We start from the raw sequence: 26,949 nt of genomic DNA, 5'->3' as shown, positions 1-26,949 counted from the left end.
CGTTTCTTGTGCACTATACAGACAAAGCATACCGTTCATAGAGAAGGAAAGGAGAGAGTGCAGAATGTAGTGTTACAGTCATAGCTAGGGTGAGGAGAAAGATCAACTTGATGCGAGGTAGGTCCATTCAAAAGTCTGACAGCAGCAGGGAAGAAGCTGCTCTTGAGTCAGTTGGTACGTGACCTCAGACTTTTGTATCTTTTTCCCGACGGAAGAAGGTGGAAGAGAGAATGTCCGGGGTGCGTGGGGTCCTTGATTATGCTGGCTGCTTTGCCGAGGCAGCGGGAAGCGTAGACAGAGTCAATGGATGGGAGGCTGGTTTGCGTGATGGATTGGGCTACATTCACGACCCTTTGTAGTTTCTTGTGGTCTTGGGCAGAGCAGGAGCCCATACCAAGCTGTGATACAACCAGAAAGAATGCCGCATAGTGGTTAGCACTGCTGCTTCACAGCTCCAGGGACCTGGGTTCGATTCCCGGCTCAGGTCACAGTCTGTGCGGAGTGTGCACATTCTCCCCGTGTCTGCGTGGGTTTCCTCCAGGTGCTCTGGTTTCCTCCCACAGTCCAAAGATGTGCGGGTTAGGTTGATTGGCCATGCTAAATTGCCCCTTAGTGTCCCGGGATGCGTGGATTAGTGGGTAAATATGAGGGTTGGAGGGATTAGCAGGTAAATATGTAGGGATACGGGGGTCGGGCCCGGGTGGGATTGTTGTCGGTGCAGACTCGATGGGCCGAATGGCCTCTTTCTGCACTGTCGGGTTTCTATGGTTTCTTTCTATGGTGCATCTGTAAAAGTTGGTGAGAGTTCGTGCTGGGAGTTTCCAGATTGGGGGAGTTAAAGTTTCAATTCTCCAACCAAAGGACAAAGTCCCTGTATCACATGAGCATTCTTATTTTCTGTGGCAAACCTGTGGCAGCTGTATGTTTGCAAGGAGGTTTATTGTATTAGTTGTTAAGGTTTATCCAATATCCTGGTCCTTTTTTTCTCTTGTTTGCAATTGGTAAAAGCGATTGCTAATTTTCTTTATATGTGTCAACTATACTCTTAACTAAACTGTGTTTGATAAAAGCTCCCGAGTGGGTCATTCGAATCATACCTGGAGTGAAACATCTCATACTTACCTTAGCTAAATTCAAACACCTTGGAGTTTCTGACCTGGATCATAACAGTTGGGGGCTCGTCTGGGATTAAAATCTATGTTCCTTGATTGATTTGGGAATATTGGATTCAAGGACAGTGAGTGGTGAGCATCTTTGTGTTTCCTTTTCAGGTGTGTTCAGGTTTAAATCGGGGGTGCCTTGGGGAAATAATGGCTCTTTCAGAGGGTAAGAAGTTTCTGGGGATGGAAGACATCACACAGGGTGGTTTACAAAAGGCGACGCAAACAAAGCTTCTGGAGTTGCCAGAATCGTTGCAGTTGACGTTTCCTGAGGGTGTGAGGAAAAGGGGAAAATAACTCTGGCCATGGCTCAGCATTTAAAATCGCCAGAAAACCCAGTCAGAATCATTGGAAACGGCTAGAATTCAATTACAAATGGAACAGCTGGAATTTGAAGCAAAGGAAAGAAGAGAGAGAGGAGGCAGAGAGAGAGAGGGGAGGGCCATTGCAGGAGATACAGCAGAAATAAAAGGGAGGAACTGCAAGCAAAAAGGATTGAAACAGTTTGAATTGGAAGAAGGAAAAGGAATGAGATTGCCTGAATTACAGATCAAGGGAAAAAGGGAAAAGAAATGATAGCCCGAGTAGAACAAAAAGGAAAGGAAAGAAGGGAAAGTTAAAAAGAGAGATAATTTGAACTTCGGAAACTCGGGCAACTATTAATCCAGAAACTCAGCTAATGTTCTGGGGGACCCGGGTTCGAATCCCACCACGGCAGATGGTGGAATTTGAATTCAATTAAAAATATCTGGAATTATGAATCTACTGATGACCATGAAACCATTGTCGGAAAAACCCTTCTGGTTCACTAGTGTCCTTTAGGGAAGGAAATCTGCCGTCCTTACTCGGTCTGGCCTACATGTGACTCCAGAGCCACAGCAATGTGGTTGACTCTCAACTGCCCTCCAAGGGCAGCCAGGGATGGGCAATAAATGCTGGCCAGCCAGCGATGCCCATGTCCCAGGAATCAATTTTAAAAATGCAGTGAGGGAGACAGGAATCAGTAATATCTCCCTCGCCACTTCCCTAAACTCCCACACTTGGCTCAACTCCACGTATCCACTCTCGGGAGGTAGGAGATTTGAGGCTTGTATTTACACTCTCAGCCTCCTTCAGAAATCATTCCTAAGCAGATTCTAACTGCCCCACGTCACTCCCCAGCCTGGCCCCAGGAGGACACCCTGTTTTCACTCTCCTCAATCCTGCAAGATGCTTCAATGTCAACCCTTTGTTTACCAGCTGTTTATCTCGGACTTTGAGAAGGAAAGATATTTATTCTCTTAAACCCCCACATTCAGCTCAACCCCGGATCTCCACCCGATAAAAGCAAATTACTGCGGATGCTGGAATCTGAAACCAAAAGAGAAAACGCTGGAAAACCATCTTCCCTTTTGGTTCCAGATCTCCACTTTCTGCAGTCAGCACTCCAGAGAGGGAGAGAAGAGTGGAAAAGGTGAGGGAAACAGAGAGACTGAGAGAGAACGAGAGAGACAGTGAGAGACAGTGAGAGAGAGAGAGAGAGAGTGAGAGAGAGAGAGAGTGAGAGCGAGAGTGAGAGCGAGAGCGAGAGGGAGAGAGAGGGTGAGAGTGAGAGAGAGAGAACGAGAGAGACAGTGAGAGAGAGTGAGAGAGAGAGAGAGAGTGAGAGAGAGTGAGAGTGAGAGCGAGAGCGAGAGCGAGAGCGAGAGAGAGAGAGTGAGAGTGAGAGAGGGTGAGAGTGAGAGAGAGAGAGTGAGAGTGAGAGTGAGAGAGAGAGTGAGAGTGAGAGAGAGTGAGAGAGAGTGAGAGTGAGAGTGAGAGTGAGAATGAGAGAGAGTGAGAGAGAGAGTGAGAGTGAGAGTGAGAGAGTGAGAGAGTGAGAGTGAGAGTGAGAGAGAGTGAGAGTGAGAGAGAGTGAGAGTGAGAGAGAGTGAGAGAGAGCGAGAGAGACAGTGAGAGAGAGAGTGAGAGAGAGAGAGTGAGAGTGAGAGAGAGTGAGAGTGAGAGAGAGAGTGAGAGAGAGAGTGAGAGTGAGAGCGAGAGAGAGTAAGAGTGAGAGAGAGCGAGAGAGAGAGAGTGAGAGTGAGAGAGAGTGAGAGTGAGAGAGAGCGAGAGAGACAGTGAGAGAGAGAGTGAGAGAGAGAGAGTGAGAGTGAGAGGGAGAGTGAGAGTGAGAGTGAGAGAGAGTGAGAGAGAGAGTGAGAGAGTGAGGGTGAGAGTGAGAGTGAGTGAGGAAGAGAGTGAGAGAGAGTGAGGGTGAGAGAGAGCGAGAGAGACAGTGAGAGAGAGAGAGTGAGAGAGTGAGAGAGAGAGTGTGAGAGAGAGTGAGAGTGAGGGTGAGAGTGAGAGTGAGTGAGGAAAAGAGTGAGAGAGAGAGAGAGTGAGAGTGAGGGTGAGGGTGAGAGAGAGTGAGTAAGAGAGAGAGAGAGTGAGTGAGGAAGAGAGAGTGAGAGATAGAATGAGAAAGTGAGAGATAGAATGAGAGAGAGTGAGAGATAGAGTGAGAGAGTGAAAGAGAGTGAGTGAGAGTGAGTGAGGGAGAGAGAGTGAGAGATAGAATGAGAGAGAGAGAATGAGAAACAATGGGAGAGAGAATTAGTGAGAATGAGAGAAAGAACGAGAGAGAACAAGCAGGAGAACAAGAGAATGAGTGATTTGGGAGTGGGATTGAAGTAGAGATGTGCGGGGAAAGCTTTTTACACAGAGGGTGGTGGGGGCCTGGAATGCGCTGCCAAGTGAGGTGGTTGAGGCAGTTACGTTAGTGACATTTAAGACTTATCTGGATAGACACAAGAACAGATGGGGAATAGAGGGATACAGGTGGTTGGTCTCGATAGGACATCATGATCGGTGCAGGCTTGGAGGGCCGAAGGGCCTGTTCCTGTGCTGTACTGCTCTTTGTTGTTCTTGTTCTTGAAAGAGAACAAGAGAGAGAATAAGTGAGAGAGAGAGAGAGAGATAGAGAGAGAGAAAGAAAAAGGTGAAGAAAGATCCAGAATATGCAGGATGAGAAACTGAGGAAAATAAAGAGGTGAATATTTCAGGACAATTAGAATTTCAGAGTGATTGAGATTGGTTTTCTTTTATTCATTTGTGGGACATGGGCGTCACTGGCTGGGTCCAGCATTTATTGCCCATCCCTAGTTGCCCTTGGAGGGCAGTTGAGAGTCAACCACATTGCTGTGAGTCACATGTAGGCCAGACCGGGTAAGGACGGCAGATTTCCTTCCCGAAAGGACATTAGTGAACCAGACGGGTTTTTTCAGACAATCGACAATGGTTTCATGGTCATCAGTAGATTCTTAATTCCAGGTATTATTTATTGAATTCAAATTTCACCTCCTGAGGGATTTGAACCCGGGTCCCCAAAGCATCAGCTTCAGTCACCTGTGAAGTCTAACACAGTACACACCAGGGGAGGGGGAAGTGAAATACTGTGGATGCTGGAAATGTAAAATTCAAACAGGAAATGTGGGAGATACAGAACCGCCCCCCCCCCCCGCCCCCCACCTCCATGACCCCCCCCCCCCCCCCACCCCACCCCCCCACAGCCCCCTCCCCGCCCTGACAGCTATTGAGACTATCAGGGGGCTGGAATGAGAGTCCAGTTTTGGTGGTATTGCTTAAGACAGAAACACTGGTGACTGGGAATGGACATTCCTCACCGGGAATTCGCATTCAATTAATCAACGCACCAACAGCGCAGCACATAATTCGTACTGCACTGGAGCCTCAGTTTTCAGCACTGCTGTGTACTGCACTGGAGCCTGAGTTACAGCACTGCATTGCACTGCACTGGAGTCTGAGTTACAGCACTGCATTGCACTGCACTGGAGCCTGAGTTACAGCACTGCATTGCACTGCACTGGAGTCTGAGTTACAGCACTGCATCACGCTGCACTGGAGCCTGAGTTACAGCACTGCATCGTGCTGCACTGGAGCCTGAGTTACAGCACTGCATCGCGCTGCACTGGAGCCTGAGTTACAGCACTGCATTGCACTGCACTGGAGCCTGAGTTACAGCACTGCATCACGCTGCACTGGAGCCTGAGTTACAGCACTGCATCGTGCTGCACTGGAGCCTGAGTTACAGCACTGCATCGCGCTGCACTGGAGCCTGAGTTACAGCACTGCATTGCACTGCACTGGAGCCTGAGTTACAGCACTGCATCGCGCTGCACTGGAGCCTGAGTTACAGCACTGCATTGCACTGCACTGGAGTCTGAGTTACAGCACTGCATTGCACTGCACTGGAGTCTGAGTTACAGCACTGCATTGCACTGCACTGGAGCCTGAGTTACAGCACTGCATCGCGCTGCACTGGAGCCTGAGTTACAGCACTGCATCACGCTGCACTGGAGCCTGAGTTACAGCACTGCATCACGCTGCACTGGAGCCTGAGTTGCAGCACTGTCTCATACTGCACTGGAGCCTGAGTTTCAGCAGTGCTGGGTAACGCACTGGAGCCTGAGTTTTGACGCTACATGTCCTGATGTGGGGCTTGCAGCCGGACTTGCTCAGAATATGGAAGTCCGAGTAAGCGTCAATGAGGAAATACTGTAGGACAGCCGGCAGCCATTGGCTTGTCCCTCCTTTACCTGCCTGGGTGAACAGGAAAGCTCCCAGAGTGTGATTTCCCGGAAGAGGGAGGTCCCCCCCTCCCCCCCCCCCCCGCCGCCCTCCACCCCCCACTTTAACTTGACCAAAAGTCAGCCCGCAATCAGATTGTCTGCTCATTATCACATTGTGGGATCTTGCTGTGCGAAAACCAGCTGCCGTGTTCCCGGCATTATAAATGTCAACAAATACTTCATTGTTTGTACGGTGTTGCGAGAGAGACTGCAGTTAGCAAAAGGAACGAAGGGATTGGGGTGGGAAGTTAAGGAGTTGTAGAGATTCACGCCCCCCAGTGTCTATCGGTCAGTTACACCCTGTACAAGGAGCGAGTGATTCCACACACCTTCTCCCAGTGAAACCCGTGAACCTGCTTTCACTGTGGGGTATTAATGGCCCTCTCGCTGATAAGCCAGCATGCTGCAATGTGGCATCACACCAGCAGAGGTCACCGTGAATCTACAACAGGACCGGCCAAACATTCCTGTACAAAGCACTACTCCAACTGCAGAACACCATTCACACAACGTCCTTCCAGCCCCACAACCAACCCTCAACTGCAACACAGATCCCACTGAGTGAAAGGGGAGGCTCTGGCCTGGTGGTATTATCAGTAAGAGTTTTAACAACACCAGGTTAAAGTCCAACAGGTTTATTTGGTAGCAAATGCCATTAGCTTTCGGAGCGCTGCTCCTTCGTCAGATGGAGTGGAAATCTGGAGTGGTATTATCGCCAGACTATTAATCCAGAAACTCAGCTAGTATGGCAGCACAGTGGTTAGCACTGCTGCCTCACAGCGCCAGGGACCAGGGTTGGGTCACTGTCTGTGTGGAGTCTGCAAGTTCTCTCCGCATCTGCGTGGGTTTCCTCCGGGTGCTCCGGTTTCCTCCCACAGTCCGAAAGACGTGCTGGTTAGGTGCATTGGCCATGCTAAATTCTCCCTCAAGTGGACCTGAACAGGCACCGGAGTGTGGCAACAAGGGGATTTTCACAGTAACTTCATCGCAGTGTTAATAGGGGTTTACAGCATGGAAACAGGCCCTTCGGCCCAACTTGTCCACGCCACCCTTTTTTTTTAAACCTCTAAGCTAATCCCAATTACCCACATTTGGCCCATATCCCTCTATACCTATTTTACCCATGTAAATGTAAGCCTATTTGTGACACTAATAAATAAACTTTAAAGTTCTGGGGACCCGGGTTCGAATCCCGCCAAGGCAGGTGGTGGAATTTAAATTCAATAAAAAACTATCTGGAATTAAGAATCTACTGATGGTTATTACCGATTGTTGGAAAAACCCATCTGGTTCATTAATGTCCCTTTCGGGAAGGAAACATAGAAAATAGGAACAGGGGTAGGCCATTCAGCCCTTCGAGTCTGTACCACCATTCAGGATTGATCATGGCTGATCATGCACTTTCTGTATCTCACTCCCACTTTCTCTCCATACCCTTTGATCCCTTTAGCCACAAGGGCCACATCCAGCTCCCCCTTGAACATATCTAATCAACTGGCCCGTGAATTCCACAGGTTCACAACCCTCTGAGTGAAGAAGTTCTCCCACATCTCAGTCCTGAGTGGCTTACCCCTTATTCTTAGACTGTGACCCCTAGTTCTAGACTTCCCCAACATCGGGAACATTCTTCCCGCATCTAGCCTGCCCAGTCCCATCAGGATTTTATATGTGCCGTCCTTGCCTGGTCTGGTCTACATGTGACTCCAGAGCCACGGCAATGTGGTTGACTCTCAACTGCCCTCTGAAACAGCCGAGCAAGACACTCAGTTGTTTCAGCATTTCAAGGAGGGAGCTCACCACCACCTTCTCAAGGGCAACTAGGGATGGGCAATAAATGCTGGCCCAGCCAGCGACACCCATGTCCCACGAATGAATAGAAATTTAAAAATCTCTTTTCTCTCCAATGTAAGAGACGCTTAGTTGCGTTATGTGAAGAGCTGCTACTGCTTCCTGACACCAGCCCTGTCGAGCCAATCGAAAATGTTCAAACCCCAGTGAATATCAGTGACACTGGAGTTCCAGACCATGGCTGGAACCCGACCACCTCGCCCGCCACGGAATCGGAGGGGGCGAGGGTGCGACAACGACAACGGAAATCTCCGTTGACCTCAGGTGGGAATTTCCGGTCTCGCCTGAGCGAGACTGTAAAATCCCACCCTATGGATCAGATAGGTTTTTCTCCCACCCTTCATTTCTAAATGTTGCTGCTCTTGTTTTACATCCGACAGGAAGAGAAATGCCTCTTTCGCAAAGCGTTCAAATCCTTTCATCGCCTTAAACACCTCAATAAGATGACTCCTTAATGTGCAGTACCCAGGGGAACACATGTCTCCTCAGGTAGCTCCATGTTTTTAGATGTCCAGATCACCAACAACCTGTCCTGGTCCCCCCATGCCGACACTATAGTCAAGCAAGCCCACCAACGCCTCTACTTTCTCAGGAGACGAAGGAAATTTGGCATGTCAGCTACGACTCTCACCAACTTTTACAGATGCACCGTAGAAAGCATCCTTTCTGTTTGTATCACAGCTTGGTATGGGCTCCTGCTCTGCCCAAGACTGCAAGGAACTACAAAAGGTTGTGAATGTAGCCCAATCCATCACGCAAACCAGCCTCCCATCCATTGACTCTGTCTACGTTTCCCACTGCCTCGGCAAAGCAGCCAGCATAATTAAGGACCCCACGCACCCTGGACATTCTCTTTTCCACCTTCTTCCATCGTGAAAAGGATACAAAAATCTGAGGTCACGTACCAACCAACTCAAGAACAACTTCTTCCCTGCTGCTGTCAGACTTTTGAATGGACCTACCTCGCATTAAGTTGATCTTTCTCTACACCCTAGCTATGACTGTAACACTACATTCTGCACCCTCTCCTTTCCTTCTCTATGAACGGTATGTTTTGTCTGTATAGCACGCAAGAAACAATACTTTTCACTGTCTGTTAATACATGTGACAATAATAAATCAAATCAAAATTAAATCAAAAAAGGTAACCCGTTTAGCCCAGTATCATTCTGAATTAATCTGTTAACTTTAGCAAGTGCTGACAGTATCTCCAACAGATACTTGGGCAAGAAGTGAACTCAGTTGAAAGATGTTCCCCCTCATGTTGAACTCCCAATGTTCTGGGTAATCTATTCCTTAACCAGTCTGAGAAAGGCCATGCTGTATTCACTTACTCTTGAACAGAGGTCTTAAACCTATTTTCAAGCATGCCGTTCAGAACTTGGTTTCTTCTGGTTGGAATATAGAGCAGTGTGAACAAAATATCTCCGCAAGATTTGGTGCTGTATATTCCTTATCCCTGGGTCTAAACCCTCATCCTCCCAACAAACAATGACGAGACAGAGTACAGGAATGAGATAGAGAATCTGGTGAACTGGTGCGGCAACAATAATCTCTCCCTCAAAGTCAACAAAATGAAGGAAATAGTCATCAACTTCAGGAAGCGCAAAGGAGAACATGCCCCTGTCTACATCAATGGGGATGAAGTAGAAATGATCGAGAACTTCAGGTTTTTAGGTGTCCAGATCACCAACAACCTGTCCTGGTCCCCCCCATACCGACACTATAGTTAAGAAAGTCCTGCCAATGCCTCTACTTTCTCAGAAGACAAAAGGAACTTTGACATGTCCACTATGACTCTCTCCAACTTTTACAGATGCAACATAGAAAGCAATCTTTCTGGTTGTATCACAGCTTGGTATGGCTCCTGCTCTGCCCAAGACCGCAAGAAACTACAAAAGATCGTGAATGTAGCCCAATCCATCACTCAAACCAGCCTCCTATCCATGGACTCTGTCTACACTTCCCGCTGCCTCGGCAAAGCAGCCAGCATAATTAAGGACGCCACGCACCCCGGACATTCTCTCTTCCACCTTCTTCCATCAGGAAAAAGGATACAAAAGTCTGAGGTCACGGACCAACCGACTCAAGAACAGCTTCTTCCCTGCTGCTGTCAGACTTTTGAATGGACCTACCTCGCATTAAGTTGATCTTTCGCTACACCCTAGCTATGACTGTAACACTACACTCTGCACTCTCTTCTTTCCTTCTCTATGAACGGTATGCTTTGTCTGTGTAGTGCACAAAAAATAATACTTTTCACTTTATACTAAGAATAAATCAAATCATATCCATGGTTCTATTTGTTGATGTGACCATATGTTGGTCCATTGCAAACTGTGAGAGGGTGTCTGGACAATATGGTTCAATACAAGGCAGAGTAAAGAAGAGTGTTTTGAAGTTGCAGCGATGTAACTTGTTGAAGATTAACACGCCAGGTCAGGGTAAAGTGAAGATGAAATCTATGTCTTCCCAAGCCACATGCAGAGGATAGACTGTGGAGCTGATGAGTTTTGCAATGAGTGCTTCATCACACAGAAATTATCATTATAAATGCAGCGGGGGGGGGCTCGCTAACATTCCCCTGCCTTGTTTTACATCAAAGAACGACCACACATTGGAGGAGGGGGAGGAGGCCCCTGTTCAGGGGGACACAGATTTCAGCTGCAAACACACACATGAGACAAGTAATGACTGGTTGCATCGTGGCGGCGCTGTGGAAACTCTTGGCGTCCTCAAGTTGCCCTGGGAGGTTGCAAATGAGCGCGCTGTGAGGCACCCCCTCCCTATATCCCGTCAACTCCGCATCTGTCTACAAACATCTACACATCCCTGCTTATCCTGTGCCATCCCAACTTCCCAAAAAGAGGGAGAGGGGATGGAGCAAGTGTTCGGCACTGCTTGGGAAATGTATGACCGGTCGGTCGATGGTGAAATGTTCACAGCGATGGGTAACATGGATCAGCCCCTTGCCCCTGAGATTGAAGAAGAATAGAGGAGTCCAGGATGTGGCCAGGATGTTTGCCTGTTGTTTGCTCGGGTTGTGAGGCAAAGTTACTGAAATATTTCACAAACCGCTCTCAGATCCATCAATAAATCCTCCACGTCAGCCTCTGGTGTAAACAGTTAGTCATACAATCGACAAATGTTTATCATAGGGAAGCGACACTGAATAGGTTGCCAAATGATTCTCAGAGGATGTCATTCACAAAATAAATAAAGGCAACGACTTCTTCTGTTGATCTATCTTTGCACGCTACTTTTCAAATCAGCCGAGGTAAACAAAGAACAAAGAAAATTACAGCACAGGAACAGGCCCTTCGGCCCTCCAAGCCTGCACCGACCATGCTACCTGACTGAACTAAAACCCCTACCCTTGCGGGGACCATATCTCTCTATTCCCATCCTATTCATGTATTTGTCAAGACGCCCCTTAAAAGTCACTATCGTATCTGCTTCCACTACCTCCCCCAGCAGCAAGTTCTAGGCACCCACCACACTCTGTGTAAAAAATCTGCCTCGTACATCTCCTTTAAACCTTGCCCCTCGCACCTTAAACCTATGCCCCCTAGTAATTGACTCTTCCACCCTGGGAAAAAGCTTCTGGCTATCCACTCTGTCCATGCCTCTCATAATCTTGTAGACTTCTATCAGGTCTCCCCTCAACCTCCGTCGCTCCAGTGAGAACAAACCAAGTTTCTCCAACCTCTCCTCATAGCTAATGTCCTCCATTCCAGGCAACATCCTGGTAAATCTTTTCTGTACCTTCTCCAAAGCCTCCACATCCTTCTGGGACTGTGGCAACCAGAATTGAACACTATATTCCAAGTGCGGCCTAACTAAGGTTCCATAAAGCTGCAACATGACTTGCCAATTTTTAAACTCAATGCCCCAGCCAATGAAGGCAAGCATGCCGTATGCCTTCTTGACTACCTTCTCCACCTGCATTGCCACTTTCAGTGACCTGTGTATCTGTACATCCAGATCCCTTTGCCTGTCAATACTCTTAAGGGTGTATATTTCCTATCCATATTAGACTTTCCAAAATGCATTACCTCACATTTGTCCGGATTAAACTCCATCTGCCATCTCTCCGCCCAAGTCCCCAACTGATCTATATCCTGCTGTATCCTCTGATGGTCCTCATCGCTATCCGCAAATCCACCAACCTTTGTGTCGTCTGCAAACTTACTAATCAATCCAGTTACACTTTCCTCCAAATCATTTATATATATTACAAACAGCAAAGATCCCAGCACTGATCCCTGAGGAACACCACATCTACACTGAAGGGGCTGTCACCTCGCAGACAAAATCAGTGCCCTGTCTGAACTCCCCACCCCCCTTGTTCGAGGTCAAAGATTATTGGAAAATAGTCTCTGTGTCCAGGCTAATATTCAGCCCTCAACCAACATCCCCACCACATTGCTGTTGTTTGTGGTATCTTGCTGCGATTCTTACAGTACAGCAGGGATTTTGCACATTTATATAGAAACATAGAAACTAGAAGTAGGAGGCCATTCAGCCCTTCGAGCCTGCTCCGCCATTCATCTTGATCAAATTCAATATCCTGATCCCTCATATCCCTTGATCCCTTTAGCCCCAAGGGCTACATCTAATTTCTTCTTGAAACCACACAACGCTTTGGCCCCAACTATATTCTATGATAGTTAATTCCACACATTCACCACTCTGCGAGTAAAATGATTTCTCCTCACCTCAGTTCTAAAAGTCCTCAAATTATGACCCCCTAGTTCTGGACTCCCCCCACCATCGGGAACATTCTTTCTGAATCTACCCTGTCTAATCCTGTTAGAATTTTGTAAGTTTCTATGAGATCCCCTCTCACTCTTCTAAACTCCGTAAGAAGTCTCACAACACCAGGTTAAAGTCCAACAGGATTATTTGGTATCACGAGCTTTCGGAGCGCTGCCTCTTCATCAGGAACAGTGCTCCATAAGCTCACGACTTTAACCTGGTGTTGTGAGACTTCTTACTGTGCCCACCCCAGTCTAACGCCGGCATTTCCACATCTTCTAAACTCCAGTGAATATAATCCTAACCGATTTAGTCTCTCCTCATATGACAGACCTGGCATCCCAGGAATCAGCCTGGTAAGCCCTTGCTGTACTCCCTCTATAGCAAGGACATCCTTCCTCAGTAAGGACACCAAAACTGCACACAATACTCCAGGTGTGGCCTCACCAACACCCTATACAATTGCAGCAAAACATCACTATCCCTATACTCAAACCCTCTCGCTCTGAAGGACAACATACCATTTGCCTTCTTTACTGCCTGCTGTACTTGCGTGCTGACTTTCAACCTAATTTCCTACTTTTGCTTGTGAATCACTTGGGGATATTCTGTGGCAGTAATAGGCACCTTGGAAGGTGAGTGACTGGTCGTCTGATGCAGTGACTTGAGCAAAACAGGGGGAAAATAATTTTAAGAATTAATTTGTGGTTTATAACAAATAACCATTCCTATTTCTTTATTCATTCGTGGGACACGGGCGTCACTGGCTGGCTTTATTGCCCATCCCGAGTTGCCCTTGGAGGGCAGTTGAGAGTCAACCACATTGCTGTGGCTCTGGAGTCACATGTAGGCCAGACCGGGTAAGGACGGCAGATTTCCTTCCCTAAAGGGCATCAGTGAACCAGATGGGTTTTTCCAACAATCAACAATGGTTTCATGGTCATCAGTAGATTCTTAATTCCACGTTTTTTTTTATTGAATTCAAATTCCACCATCTGCCGTGGCGGGATTCGAACCCGGGTCCCCAGAACATGAGCTGAGTTTCTGGATTAATAGTCTTGCGATAATATCACTAGACCATCGCCTCTGGGCCAGCACTTATTGTCCATCCCTAATTTCCCTTGAGAAGGTGGTGGTGAGCCGCCTGTTTGAACTTGCTGCAGTCCATGTGGTGTAGGCACACCCACAGTGCTGTTAGGGAGCGAGTGGACAGGGTTGAGTTTGCCGCTGTTGTTTCTGGTGTCAGTGCCAGGTGGTCTGTCCAGTTTCATTCAGACTAAGAGTTTTAACAACACCAGGTTGAAGTCCAACAGGTTTATTTGGTAGCAAATGCCACTCGCTTTCGGAGCCCTGCTCCTTCGTCAGATGGAGTGGAAATCTGCTCTCAAACAAGGCATACAGAGACACAAAATCAAGTTCCAGAATACTGATTAGAATGCGAATCCTTCATTCATTCATTGCAGACTTTCTGGCGGTTTGATACAACTGAAAAGCTTTGGCAAACCCGTTCTCCCTCTCCCCCACCGATACCCCCGAAAAGAAGCAAAACAGAAAGAGCAAACATTCAACCAACTGACAAATCCACCAAGAGGAAATTCCTCTGCAAATTCTTCCAGTCAATCAGGCAAATCCCCAAAGTGCCGAAAGCAGGTAGAACCATGGGTGAAGATGTATAGCAGCGGAACATGGCAACACTGTGTGACAGAGTCACCATCCTCAAGACCCAAACCTTCACTGACACGCCCAGTGCAGGATCCAGGGAGTGCTGCACTGCTGGAGGTACCTTTCCTGATAATATAGCCAAGCGAACCCCATCTGCCTTCTCCCGTGAAGGTGATAAATCCCATGGGAATCTTCAAAGAGGAACAAGGAAGCTCTCCCAGTAACTTGGCCACTATTTATTTCCATGTGGGAGCTGAATCCCTACAGTGCAGAAGGAGACCATTCAGCCCATCAAGCCTGCACTAGGCCCTATTCCCGTAACCCCACACATTTCCTCTGCTAATCCCCCTGACACTAAGGGGCAGTTTAGCATTGGCCAATTAACCTGATGCACACATCTTTTGGAGGAAACCGGAGCACCCGGAGGAAACCCACGCAGACACGGGGTGAACGTGCAGATTCCGCACAGACAGTGACCTCCAAGTCGGGAATCGAAACCGGGTCCCTGGTGCTGTGAGGCAGCAGTGCTAACCACTGCGCCACCTGGCCACCCACTAATGTTCTTTAGGGAAGGAAATCTGCTGTCCTTACCCGGTCTGGCCTACATGTGACTCCAGATCCACAACAATGTCAGAGAGTCATAGAGGTTTACAGCATGGAAACAGGCCCTTCGGCCCAACTTGTCCATGCCACCCTTTTTTTTTAAACTCCTAAGCCATTCCCAATTGCCCGCATTTGGCCCATATCCCTCTCTACCCATCTTACCCATGTAACTGTCTAAACGCTTTTTAAAAGACCAAATTGTGCCCACCTCTAGTACTCCCTCTGGCAGCTTGTTCCAGACACTCACCACCCTCTGTGTGAACGAATTGCCCCTCTGGACCCTTTTGTATCTCTCCCCTCTCACCTTAATCCTATGCCCTCTAGTTTTAGACTCCCCTACCTTTGGGAAAAGATGTTGACTATCTAGCTGATCAATGCCCCTCATTATTTTATAGACCTCTAGAAGATCACCAATATGGTTGACTCTCAATTGCCCTCTGAAATGGAGGGCAGTTAAGGATGGGCAATAAATGCTGGCCAGCCAGTGATGCTCACACCCTGCAAATGAATCAAATAAAAGAGATCTGGGTCTGGCTGATGCCGATACAAGGATCAAAGATGTTGACAAACAGCACAATGGTATCTGTACAGAGCGGAAACCAGGGAAGTATAAAACTCCAGTCGCTGACACTACCTATTCATCTCGGCAATGTGACGCTCAGCACCTCGGTACAAATAAAAACAAACCTATTTCAACCAATTCGCTTTGAGATAACCCCCCAGGAGAAGTGAGGATGGTGGGACAGCTTCAGTCTACCAATCGGAAAGAGAGATCGTCCCAAAACAGTGTAACCTTGTCAAAAGCAAAATACCGCAGATGCCGAAACTCTGAAATTCAAATAAAACCTGCTGAAAGTACTGACACTGGGTTGGAAGTGGACCTTGTACATGTTGTCCATTCTCCTTGCAAAACAAATCAACTTGCGTTCCAACAATAGCAAGTATCTCACCCTGTACCTTTTAAAAATTCTCCCATGTGACGTGGGCTTTGCTGTCTGGGCCAGCGTACCAACACGTAGCAACACGTACCATCCGAGTCAGGAACAGCTTCTTCCCAGCTGCCATCAGGCTTTTGAATGGACTTGCCTTGCACTAAGTTGATCTTTCTCTACACCCGAGCTATGACTGTAACACTACATTCTGCACTCTCTCCTTTCCTTCTCTATGAACGGTATGCTTTGTCTGTATAGCGCGCAAGAAACAATACTTTTCACTGTATGTTAATACATGTGACAATCATAAATCAAATCAAATCATCCCAAATCCCCTAGAACTGAGTGGCTTGTCTGGCCATTTCAGAGGTTAAGAGTCAACCACATGACTGGGGCCAAAAGAGAAAACGCTGGAAAATCTCAGCAGGTCTGGCAGCATCTGGAAGGAGAGGAAAGAGCTGACGTTTCGAGTCCAGATTGACACTTTGTCAAAGCTAAAAGGCAGAGAAATTGGGAGATATTTATACTGTGGGGGGAGGGAATGAAAGACGAGTCATAGCCACAGAAACCAGGGGAAAAGCTGCTAATGGCAGCCCATAGAGAGAATACGTGTGGGCGGCACGGTAGCACAGTGGTTAGCACTGCTGCTTCACAGCTCCAGGGTCCCGGGTTCGATTCCTGGCTCGGGTCACTGTCTGTGTGGAGTTTGCACATTCTCCTCGTGTCTGCGTGGGTTTCCTCCGGGTGCTCCGGTTTCCTCCCACAGTCCAAAGATGTGCGGGTTAGGTTGATTGGCCAGGTTAAAAATTGCCCCTTAGAGTCCTGGGATGCGTAGGTTAGAGGGATTAGTGGGTAAATATGTGGGGGTAGGGCCTGGGTGGGATTGTGGTCGGTGCAGACTTGATGGGCCGAATGGCCTCCTTCTGCACTGTAGGGTTTCTATGATTCTATGAATAGAGGGTGTGAATGGCCAAACGGCACTGTCTGAGACAGATGGAGATGTGGGCGGAGAGACCCACACGGCTGTGGGTCTGGGGTCACCTGTAGGCTAGACCGGGGCAGCAATCCTCCGGCCATCCAGATTTCCTTTACTAAAGGACATTAGCAAACTCAATGGCTGTGATTGTCGCGCTTCACCCCTTCCATCGATGGGTGGAGCGAGCCACTAAAATTGCCCGAGAGCCGGGAACTCCGGATTGTGTCCGATTCCTCGACTCTCGCGATCTTCCTGGCACCGGATATCCGGCACGATCAGCCTCTCGCCCATTTCCGGTGAGACGCTGAATAAATTATTGATGTTTATTGAAGTGTTTATTTACCCGTCTTTAGCGAGCCCAGCGCTCACTTGTCCGGGCTCACTTGCCCTTGCGGTCTTGCTGGGAGAGGTTCTCTCCAGCGAAGAATGGGAAACAGTCGTGTTGCTCTCGCTGGTGGAACTGGAGGCCATTGAGGGCCTCAGGGTGGTTGGTACCTTGGCAACGCCCAGTGGGTACCTTAGCATTGCCCAATGGGCAGTGCCAGTGTTGGGGCCTGAAGGCAGTGGGGCTTATTGGGATGTGGCTATGCCAGAGCTGCGTGATTGCAGATGGCCTGGGCAGAGGGGGGGGGCTTGCGGGGGGCTATATTTTCGGGCAGTGTGGGGCTCATGATCGGCTGCGGACTCCCTCCGATTGCGGGGGAAGGGGGGGTTCATTGAGGCCAGCCGCAGCAGCTGAGGCCCAACAGCTGCCTCTCTCTCTCTCTGTCAGGCCTTTGCTGTTGGAATTAAGCCTGTACAGGCACACAGTTCTGCACATACGCAATAGCTCCCTCTGCTGCTTGATCGGGCTAACTAGCAACTTAAGCTCCGCCCATTGTCTCCAGTTGCTACAAACAGTCCAGCCCATTTTTTCAACGAATATGTTCATTAGATTGGGAGTAAAAACTTGCCCAAAAAAACGGATCTGCAACTCTTCCATTTTCACGCCAGCTGGACACTTGGAATTTCTCTCGTTAAATTCCGCTCAATGGTATTTTTCTGATAATCAACAATGGTTCCACGGTCGCCGTGACTCAGGCTGACTTCATTGTTCCAGGTTTTATTCATTGAATTCGAAATCCACCAGCTGCCGTGGTGGGATTTGAACCCATGTCCCGCAGAGCTTTCGTGCTGCATCCACTTCACCAACCTCAGAAATATTTCCAAGGATGGAATGCACTGCTTGGTCAGGCCGTGGCTGCCGATTCAATCACAGAAGGAAATCGGACAAATACTTGGAAGGGGTAATGAGAGAGAGCGGGAGAGTGGGGGCCTACCAGATTATTCTTCGAAAGAGCCAGCACACACTCAGTTGGCAGAGTGGCCTCCTTCTGCATTCTCCTATCCTCTGATTCCACTCTCCCTTTCCGAGGTCAGTACGGTTGAATTGCCAGCGATGCTGGAATGATTGTGGTTTGGGCAAGTCGAAGAGGTTTACGGGCTTGGAGTGACAAGACCGCATGAACAGGGCAGTTGTCTATGAAACAGATCAATCGATCAATGTCCCCCTGCTCCCTGCAACCTGAGGAAGGATGTCCTTGCTATGAAGAGAGTGCAGCGAAGGTTTACCAGGCTGATTCCTGGAATGGCAGGTCCGTCATATGAGGAGAGACTAAGACAGTTAGGATTATACTCAATGGAGTTTAGAAGAGTGAGCAGGGATCTCATAGAAGCTTATAAAATTCTAACAGGGTTAGACAGGGTAGATTCAGAAAGAATGGGGGCGATTCTCCCAAAAGTGTTGAATTGGTGGGAAAACTGTTCCAGATCCCGGCCGTTTTCTCAGTTCAACTTCACACCTGAATCTCCGCACTCCGTGCACTGCAGAGGTCCCAGTCGTGAATCTCATTACAAACCCAGGGGGGGCGGGGATTATTCAGGCCGGAGTCCGACAGTTCTGGAACTCTGCGCATGCGCAGTGGCCCCAATCTGTCAGTCTCCCCGTTTGCTGGTCAGCTCGATCCCTGGCCAGCCCCGGGACCCCCGCAGTGCTGCCCCTCCAGCCCCTTCCACGGCCCGATCGCAGCCCCCACAGCAATTCCCGAGCCAGTCCTGACACCTACCCCATCCTGGAGCGCCGCGATGTCCAGCCCCTCACACCCACCAGGGGCGATCCCCCCACCCCCACCCTCACCCAGGCAGACTCCCTCCCACTGACCCCTCCCCCAGGGTCAGACCATCCCCTCCCCCCCACCCGTGAGGCAGGCCCCCCGGCAGACCACCTCCCCCCCCTCCCCCCCCACCCCCCTCAAGCCCAGCCCAAACACTGCCCTCTCTCCAGTCCAGACCAATCGCCATGCAGAGTGGCAGCGGGATTCCCCCACCCCCATCAATAGCCCCCTAGGCACCACCCACAATAGGGCCTGCCCCTTTGGCATTGCCTGATGCCCGATGGGCAGTGCCATTGTGGCCCCTGGGCATGGGCACTTTGCCCCTTGGGCAGTGCCGGGGGCACAGACTAGCACTGCCAGGGATCCCATGCCCAGGGGGCACCGCCCCCCCCCCATTGCCCGACCCCTTGGGGGCCCCGATTGCCTCCCCTTCATTCCGGCAGGGTCTCCTGCTAGTTCCCCGAATGTGGGGAGCTACTCTAAACCCCGCTGGAATGAAGTACTCCTGGTGGGGTGGGACATTCAGTCGGGACCTGAAAGTTCCCGACAATTAAATGCTAAACATATTTAAACCACATTAAAAACAGATTCAAATGACTTACCTGCCTTCCAGCCGGTTTCCAGCGTGGTCTGACCGGCGACTGTTCACCAGCTCTGGGAGATGTGCACGTGTTCCCAGTGAATGTGCAAATCCTGGAAAAAAGCTGGCGATGCGGTTCTCCCAGCCCGAACCCCAGAAAGGTTGCGGGTCGTAATGGGAGAATCGCCCCCAATGTTCCCGATGGTGGGGGAGTCCAGAACCAGGGGTCATAGTTTGAGGATAAGGGGGTAAACCTTTTAGGACTGAGGTGAGGAGAAATTTCTTCACCCACAGAGTGGTGAATGTGTGGAATTCACTCCCACAGAAAGTAGTTGAGGCCAAAACGTTGTGTGATTTCAAGAAGAAATTAGATGTAGCTCTTGGGGCGAAAGGGATCAAGGGATGGGAGGGAAGGGGGGGGGAATGGGGGGGGGGGGGGATCAGGATATTGAGTTTGATGATCAGTCATGATCAAGATGGCGGAGCAGGCTTGAAGGGCCAAATGGGCCTACTCCTGCCTCGCGTTTCTAACCTCCCCTGCACCTCCTACCACCACCGCCCCCCCCCCCCCCCCCCCCCCCTCCACCCTCTGTCCCAAAGTCAACAAGTCTCCAGAGATTGTCCAAGCACAAACGCTTAAAATTGCTCATAAATCTCCCTGGGGTTGAATGTTCGGAGCTTGGAGAGGAGGGAATAAAGCTCTGCTGTCAAAAAGGGTTGGACTGCACTTTGCTGCAGGTTTATCGCACCTGGCGAAGGGTTCACACTGCTAGACCGACGGCAATCTGGGAGAAAGCTTCAGCAGCGTGTGCTGGACAGGAGGGTAGTGCCTGCGACAGCAGGCCTTCCAACTGCTGCAGCCCCTGCCAAAGCGTGACGCACAAGCGTCACACAGAGCTCCGCGCCTCCCTCTGATTGTGTTTGTCTCTGCGCATAAAAGAAAATAAAAGTTTGTGCAGCAAAAGTACTTCTATCTGTCCGCAGTGTATTTTATCAAGTCAGGGAACACATAAACATCTGTTTCCAGTTCTGACAAGTCCCGACGTTGTTGACCTTTATGAGGCATTACGATACAATCCAGATGGAAGACATAACGTTAACAGGATTGATAAACCTTGTTTAAATGTTACTGTTTGGCAATCCACAGGACGAATGCAGCCTGCCTTATTAAATCGAGCTTATGGTTTTAACTGTGTATAACTTGGGGGAAAATAACAAACTTCAAACAAAGGTTATGGACGTCACAATGTCGTAACACTCAAGTGCATTCCACGCTGGTCCCCATTCACCCTAAACATGCATCAACGCACACATGAGTATCATTATATAAAAAGAACACCAAGAACAAAGAATAATACAGCACAGGAACAGGCCCTTCGGCCCTCCAAGCCCGCGCCGCTCCCTGGTCCCAACTAGACCATTCTTTTGTATCCCTCCATTCCCACTCCATTCATGTGGCTGTCTAGATAAGTCTTAAACGTTTCCAGTGTGTCCGCCTCCACCACCTTGCCCAGCAGCGCATTTCAGGCCCCCACCACCCTCTGTGTAAAATACGTCCTTCTAATATCCGTGTTAAACCTCCCCCCCCTCACCTTGAACCTATGACCCCTCATGAACGTCACCACCGATCTGGGAAAAAGCTTCCCACCGTTCACCCTATCTATGCCTTTCATAATTTTATACACCTCTATTAGGTCACCCCTCATCCTCCGTCTTTCCAGTGAGAACAACCCCAGTTTACCCAATCTCTCCTCATAACTAAGCCCTTCCATACCAGGCAACATCCTGGTAAACCTCCTCTGCACTCTCTCTAAAGCCTCCACGTCCTTCTGGTAGTGTGGCAACGAGAACTGGGCGCAGTATTCCAAATGCGGCCGAACCAACGTTCTATACAACTGCAACATCAGACCCCAACTTTTATACTCTATGCCCCGTCCTATAAAGGCAAGCATGCCATATGCCTTATTCACTACCTTCTCCACCTGTGACGTCACCTTCAAGGATCTGTGGACTTGCACACCCAGGTCCCTCTGCGTATCTACACCCTTTATGGTTCTGCCATTTATCGTATAGCTCCCCCCTACGTTAGTTCTACCAAAATGCGCCACTTCGCATTCATCTGGATTGAACTCCATCTGCCATTTCTTTGCCCAAATTTCCAGCCTTTCTATATCTTTCTGTAGCCTCTGACAATGTTCCTCACTATCTGCAAGTCCAGCCATTTTCGTGTCGTCCACAAACTTACTGATCACCCCAGTTACACCTTCTTCCAGAGCGTTTATATAAATCATAAACAGCAGAGGTCCCAATACAGAGCCCTGCAGAACACCACTAGTCACAGGCCTCCAGCCGGAAAAAGACCCCTCCACTACCACCCTCTGTCTTCTGTGACCAAGCCAGTTCTCCACCCTTCTAGCCACCTCCCCCTTTATCCCATGAGATCCAACCTTTTGCATCAACCTACCATGAGGGACTTTGTCAAACGCTTTACTAAAGTCCATATAGACGACATCCACGGCCCTTCCCTCGTCAACCATTCTAGTCACTTCTTCAAAAAACTCCACCAGGTTAGTGAGGCATGACCTCCCTCTCACAAAACCATGCTGACTATCGTCAATGGTATGGCAGCAAGTCCAAAAAGGTCTGGAGGTCCAAGGTGTATGGGCATGACAGTAAGAAAATTTAATTTGTACCAGTTGCGGCTTGGTATGCCAGACAGTCACAAAGAAGCTGGCACATGGAGGACCCAGATTCTGATTGGAGAGGGCACGATAGTGGTTAGCACGAAAGACGTGGTTAAGTGCATTGGCCCTGCTAAATTCTCCCTCAGTGTACCCAAACAGTGTACCTCGCATTAAGTTGATCTTTCTCTACACCCTAGCTATGACTGTAAACACTACATTCTGCACTCTCTCCTTTCCTTCTCTATGAATGGTATGCTTTGTCTGTATAGCGTGCAAGAAACAATACTTTTCACTGTATGTTAATACATGTGACAATAATAAATCAAATCAAAACAGGCGCCAGAGTGTGGGCGACTAGAGGATTTCCACAGTAACTTCATTGCAGTGTTAATGTAAGCCGACTTGTGACACTAATAAAAAGATAACTCACTGAAAGATGGGCGGCACGGTGGCACAGTGGGTTAGCTCTGCTGCCTCACAGCACCAGAGACCCGGGCTCGATTCCCAGCTTGGGTCACTGTCCGTGTGGAGTTTGCACGTTCTCCCCGTGTCTGTGTGGGTTTCCTCCGGGTGCTCCGGTTTCCTCCCACACTCCAAAGATGTGCAGGTTGCATGGATTGGCCGTGCTAAATTGCACCTTAGTGTCCCAAGATGTGCAGGTTAGGTGGATTGGCCATGGGAAATGCTTGGGGTTATAGGGATATCACCTGGGTCAGATATACTCTGTTGGAGGAGGGCCAGTGCAGACTCGATGGGCTGGATGGCCTCCTTCTGCACTGGAGGGATCCTATGATTCTAATGGACATTGTAATTATTATACCAGATTGTGTGGGGGGCGGTGTGGGGGGGTCGGGCGTGGGGGGTCGGGGGTGGGGGGGGGGCGGAGGGGAGGAGCTAGAGACGGCAGCTACAAGAGCTGAAACTGCCCCTGGAGAATCTGGTGCTTGTTTTGGAAGTGTTTTGGACTCTGTGTTCCATGTTCTGTGCTGTGTTGATGGAAAATGGAACTCTCTCCAGACTGAGCCAGGAAAGGATGGCAAATGGATCACAGCCCCATTCATAGAGTTATAGAAGTTTACAGCATGGAAACAGGCCCTTCAGCCCAACTTGTCCATGCCGCCCTTTTGTTTAACCCCTAAGCTGATCCCAATTGCCCGCATTTGGCCCATATCCCTCTATACCCATCGTACCCATGTAACTGTCTCAACATTTTTTAAAAGACAAAATTGTACACGCCTCTACTACTACCTCTGGCAGCTTGTTCCAGACACTCACCACCCTCTGTGTGAAAAAATTGCCCCTCTGGACTCTTGTATCTCTCCCCTCTCACTTTAAACCTATGCCCTCTAGTTTTAGACTCCTCTACCTTTGGGAAAAGATATTGACTATCTAGCTGATCTCTGCCCCTCATTATTTTATAGACCTCTATAAGATCACCCCTCAGCCTCCTACGCTCCAGGGAAAAAAGTCCCAGTCTATCCAGCCTTTCTTTATAACTCAAACCATCAAGTCCCGGTCACATCCTAGTAAATCTCTCCTGCATTCTTTCTAGTTTAATAATATCCTTTCTATAATAGGGTGACCAGAACTGTACACAGTATTCCAAGTGTGGCCTTACCAATGTCCTGTACAACTTCAACAAGACATTCCAACTCCTGTATTCAATGTTCTGACCAATGAAACCAAGCACGCTGAATGCCTTCTTCACCACTCTGTCCACCTTCTCTCTCCCTGAACCACTGGCCTCACAGGCTCGAGCTCGGTGGATATGGTTCCTCCCCCCCCCCTCACTCCGCCACCCTAAACCCCCCCCCCCCCCCCCGCCGCACTGTGTCCTCCCCCACTGTGTTATGGAACTGAACCTTGCACTGGTCTACTTGCCCCTCCCAACGTGGGGCAAAGTTCGGCCAACTCCCCGGGTAGCAAGAGGCGCTTAGAGGCCTTGGGAGGTGATGATTAGTTGATGGAACATTTTCTGTGAGTCAGTACAGAATCAGAGAATCCCTACAGCGCAGAAGGAGGCCATTCAGCCCATCGAGTCCGCACTGACCACAATCCCACCCAGGCCCTATTCCCGTACATATTTACCCTGCTAATCCCCCTGACAGGAAGAGGGAAGTATCGACCACAACACCCATGAATATATCTCTCACAAAGACAGTTGCGTTGCCCAGGGCCTCGAAGGAGATACTGGGATGAAGCTGTGCACAGATATCCAGTGACTCTCAGCCCATCACACTTTCTATTCCCAGATGTTCTTCACGGTGCGTTCACTCGGTCTCTTGCATGCCTCTTCCTGTGTGCTGTGTTATTGTCCTTGGCGAGTCCAGCTGGGTTCCTCAGGAGAGTTCCCCACTCCCCCAACACCACCCCCCACTGGTCTAACTGCCACACGTCTCAGGTTGTCCTTTGACATTCTACCATTTACACATTCTGATCTCTTAATGATGTGGAGATGCCGGCGTAGGACTGGGGTGGGCACAGTAAGAAGTCTCACAACACCACGTTAAAGTCCAACAGGTTTATTTGGAATCACGAGCTTTCGGAGCGCTGCCCCTTCATCAGGTGAGTCCGAAAGCTCGTGATTCCAAATAAATCCTGTTGGACTTTAACCTGGTGTTGTGAGACTTCTTACTGATCTCTTAATAGAACATAGAACATAGAATATTACAGTGCAGTACAGGCCCTTCGGCCCTCGATGTTGCGCCGACCAGTGGAACCAATCTAAAGCCCCTCTAATCTACACTATTCCAATATCATCCATATGTTTATCCAATAACCATTTGAACGCTCTTAATGTTGACGAGTCCACTACTGCTGCAGGCAGGGCATTCCACGCCCTTACTACTCTCCGAGTAAAGAACCTACCTCTAACTTCTGTCCTATATCTCTCACCCCTCAATTTAAAGCTATGTCCCCTCGTGCTAGCCAACACCATCCGAGGAAAAAGGCTCTCACTATCCACCCTATCTAATCCTCTGATCATCTTGTATGCCTCTATTAAGTTACCTCTTAACCTTCTTCTCTCTAACGAAAACAACCTCAAGCCCCTCAGCCTTTCCTCATACGATTTTCCCACCATACCAGGCAACATCCTGGTAAATCTCCTCTGCACCCTTTCCAACACTTCCACATCTTTCCTATAATGCGGCGACCAGAACTGTACGCAATACTCCAAATGCGGCCGCACCAGAGTTTTGTACAGCTGCAACATGACCTCCTGGCTCCGAAACTCAATCCCTCTACCAATAAAAGCTAACACACCGTACGCCTTCTTAACAACCCTATCAACCTGGGTGCCAACTTTCAGGGATCTATGCACATGGACACCCAGATCCCTCTGTTCATCCACACTACCAAGTATCTTACCATTAGCCCAGTACTCTGTATTCCTGTTACTCCTTCCAAAGTGAATCACCTCACACTTTTCTGCATTAAACTCCATTTGCCACCTCTCAGCCCAGCTCTGCAGCTTATCTATGTCCCTCTGTAACCTGCCACTTCCCTCCGCACTGTCTACAATTCCACCGACTTTAGTGTCATCCGCAAATTTACTAATCCATCCTTCCACGCCCTCATCCAGGTCATTAATAAAAATGACAAACAGCAGTGGCCCCAAAACAGATCCTTGTGGTACACCACTAGTAACTGAACTCCAGGATGAATATTTCCCATCAACCACCACCCTCTGTTTTCTTACAGCTAGCCAATTCCTGATCCAAGCCACTAAATCACCCTCAGTCCCATGTGTCCGTATTTTCTGCAAAAGCTTACCATGGGGAACCTTATCAAACGCTTTGCTGAAATCCATATACACCACATCAACCGCTTTACCCTCATCCACCTCTTTGGTCACCTTCTCAAAGAACTCAATAAGGTTTGTGAGGCACGACCTACCCTTCACAAAACCATGCTGACTATCCCTAATCAAATTATTCCTTTCCAGGTGATTATAAATCCTATCTCTTATAATCCTTTCCAATACTTTGCCCACAACAGATGTAAGGCTCACCGGTCTATAATTACCAGGGTTGTCCCTACTCCCCTTCTTGAACAAGGGGACAACATTTGCTATCCTCCAGTCTTCTGGCACTGTTCCTGTAGACAATGACGACACAAAGATCAAAGCCAAAGGCTCTGCAATCTCCTCTCTCGCCTCCCAACGCTAATGGACGCTATTAACACCATTCTGAGCTTTTATCACCACCACTTGCATTTCCTTTGTCTTTTTATCTATGCCAGTCCTGTCAATTACAGCCCTCCCCAACAACACCGCCCCCCCCCCCCCGGTCCCCTCCACACCCTCTGCTCATCCTGACAGTATAACTCTTATCCGATTTTCCTTGTCTTTGGTTCTGATGAAGGGTCATCCAGACTCGAAACGTTGGCTCTATTCTCTCTCCAAAGATGCCGTCAGACCTGCCAAGATTTTCCAACATTTTCTGTTGCTGTTCCACACATGTTGTCCTGCTGTCCATACTGATCTTTCTCCCTGCCAGCTATCGTCAGACTAAGGCCTTCTCATTTGAATACTTTTGGAAATGAAATATGCGTCATCGAAAAGGTAGTTTATCATCAGAGGAGGAATTTCTTCAGCCAGAGAGTGGTGAATCTGTGGAACTCTTTGCCGCAGAAGGCTGTGAAGGCCGGGTCATTGAGTGTCTTTAAGACAGAGATACATAGGTTCTTGATTAATAAGGGGATCAGGGGTTATGGGGAAAAGGCAGGAGAATGGGGATGAGAAAAATATCAGCCATGATTGAATGGCGGAGCAGACTCAATGGGCCGAGTGGCCTAATTCTGCTCCTCTGTCTTATGGCTTCTGTGAAGACTCTGGCCAAACACGTTGAATAATGCCTTTTGCGCTTCTTCAAATTGTTGCTGATCAAATCTCTCATTGGAAATGGAGATAACTTGGATTTTCCTTGACCTGTATGAGCCAGATGACCAGAGGGAGAAATAAACTAACCAGGCACCTTCTTA

General features: G+C 48.8%; 1 protein-coding gene across 1 annotated transcript in view; it reads right to left on the bottom strand.

Annotated features, from left to right (window-relative positions):
• Positions 1-19,327, bottom strand: part of LOC144510168 (zinc metalloproteinase-disintegrin-like MTP4) — a 91,517-nt gene extending 72,190 nt beyond the window's left edge. Inside the window, exon 1 of the mRNA XM_078239594.1 lies at positions 19,305-19,327. The gene's annotated coding sequence lies outside the window, so the exon portion shown is untranslated. The remainder of the gene's footprint in view (positions 1-19,304) is intronic.
• Between the last annotated feature and the right edge of the window lie 7,622 nt (positions 19,328-26,949).

This window comes from Mustelus asterias, chromosome 22 (assembly GCF_964213995.1).
Source record: "Mustelus asterias chromosome 22, sMusAst1.hap1.1, whole genome shotgun sequence".
Classification (NCBI taxonomy): Eukaryota; Metazoa; Chordata; class Chondrichthyes; order Carcharhiniformes; family Triakidae; genus Mustelus; species Mustelus asterias.
Note: the sequence above shows the minus strand (reverse complement) of the source record. Positions and strands in the feature narration are given on the sequence as shown.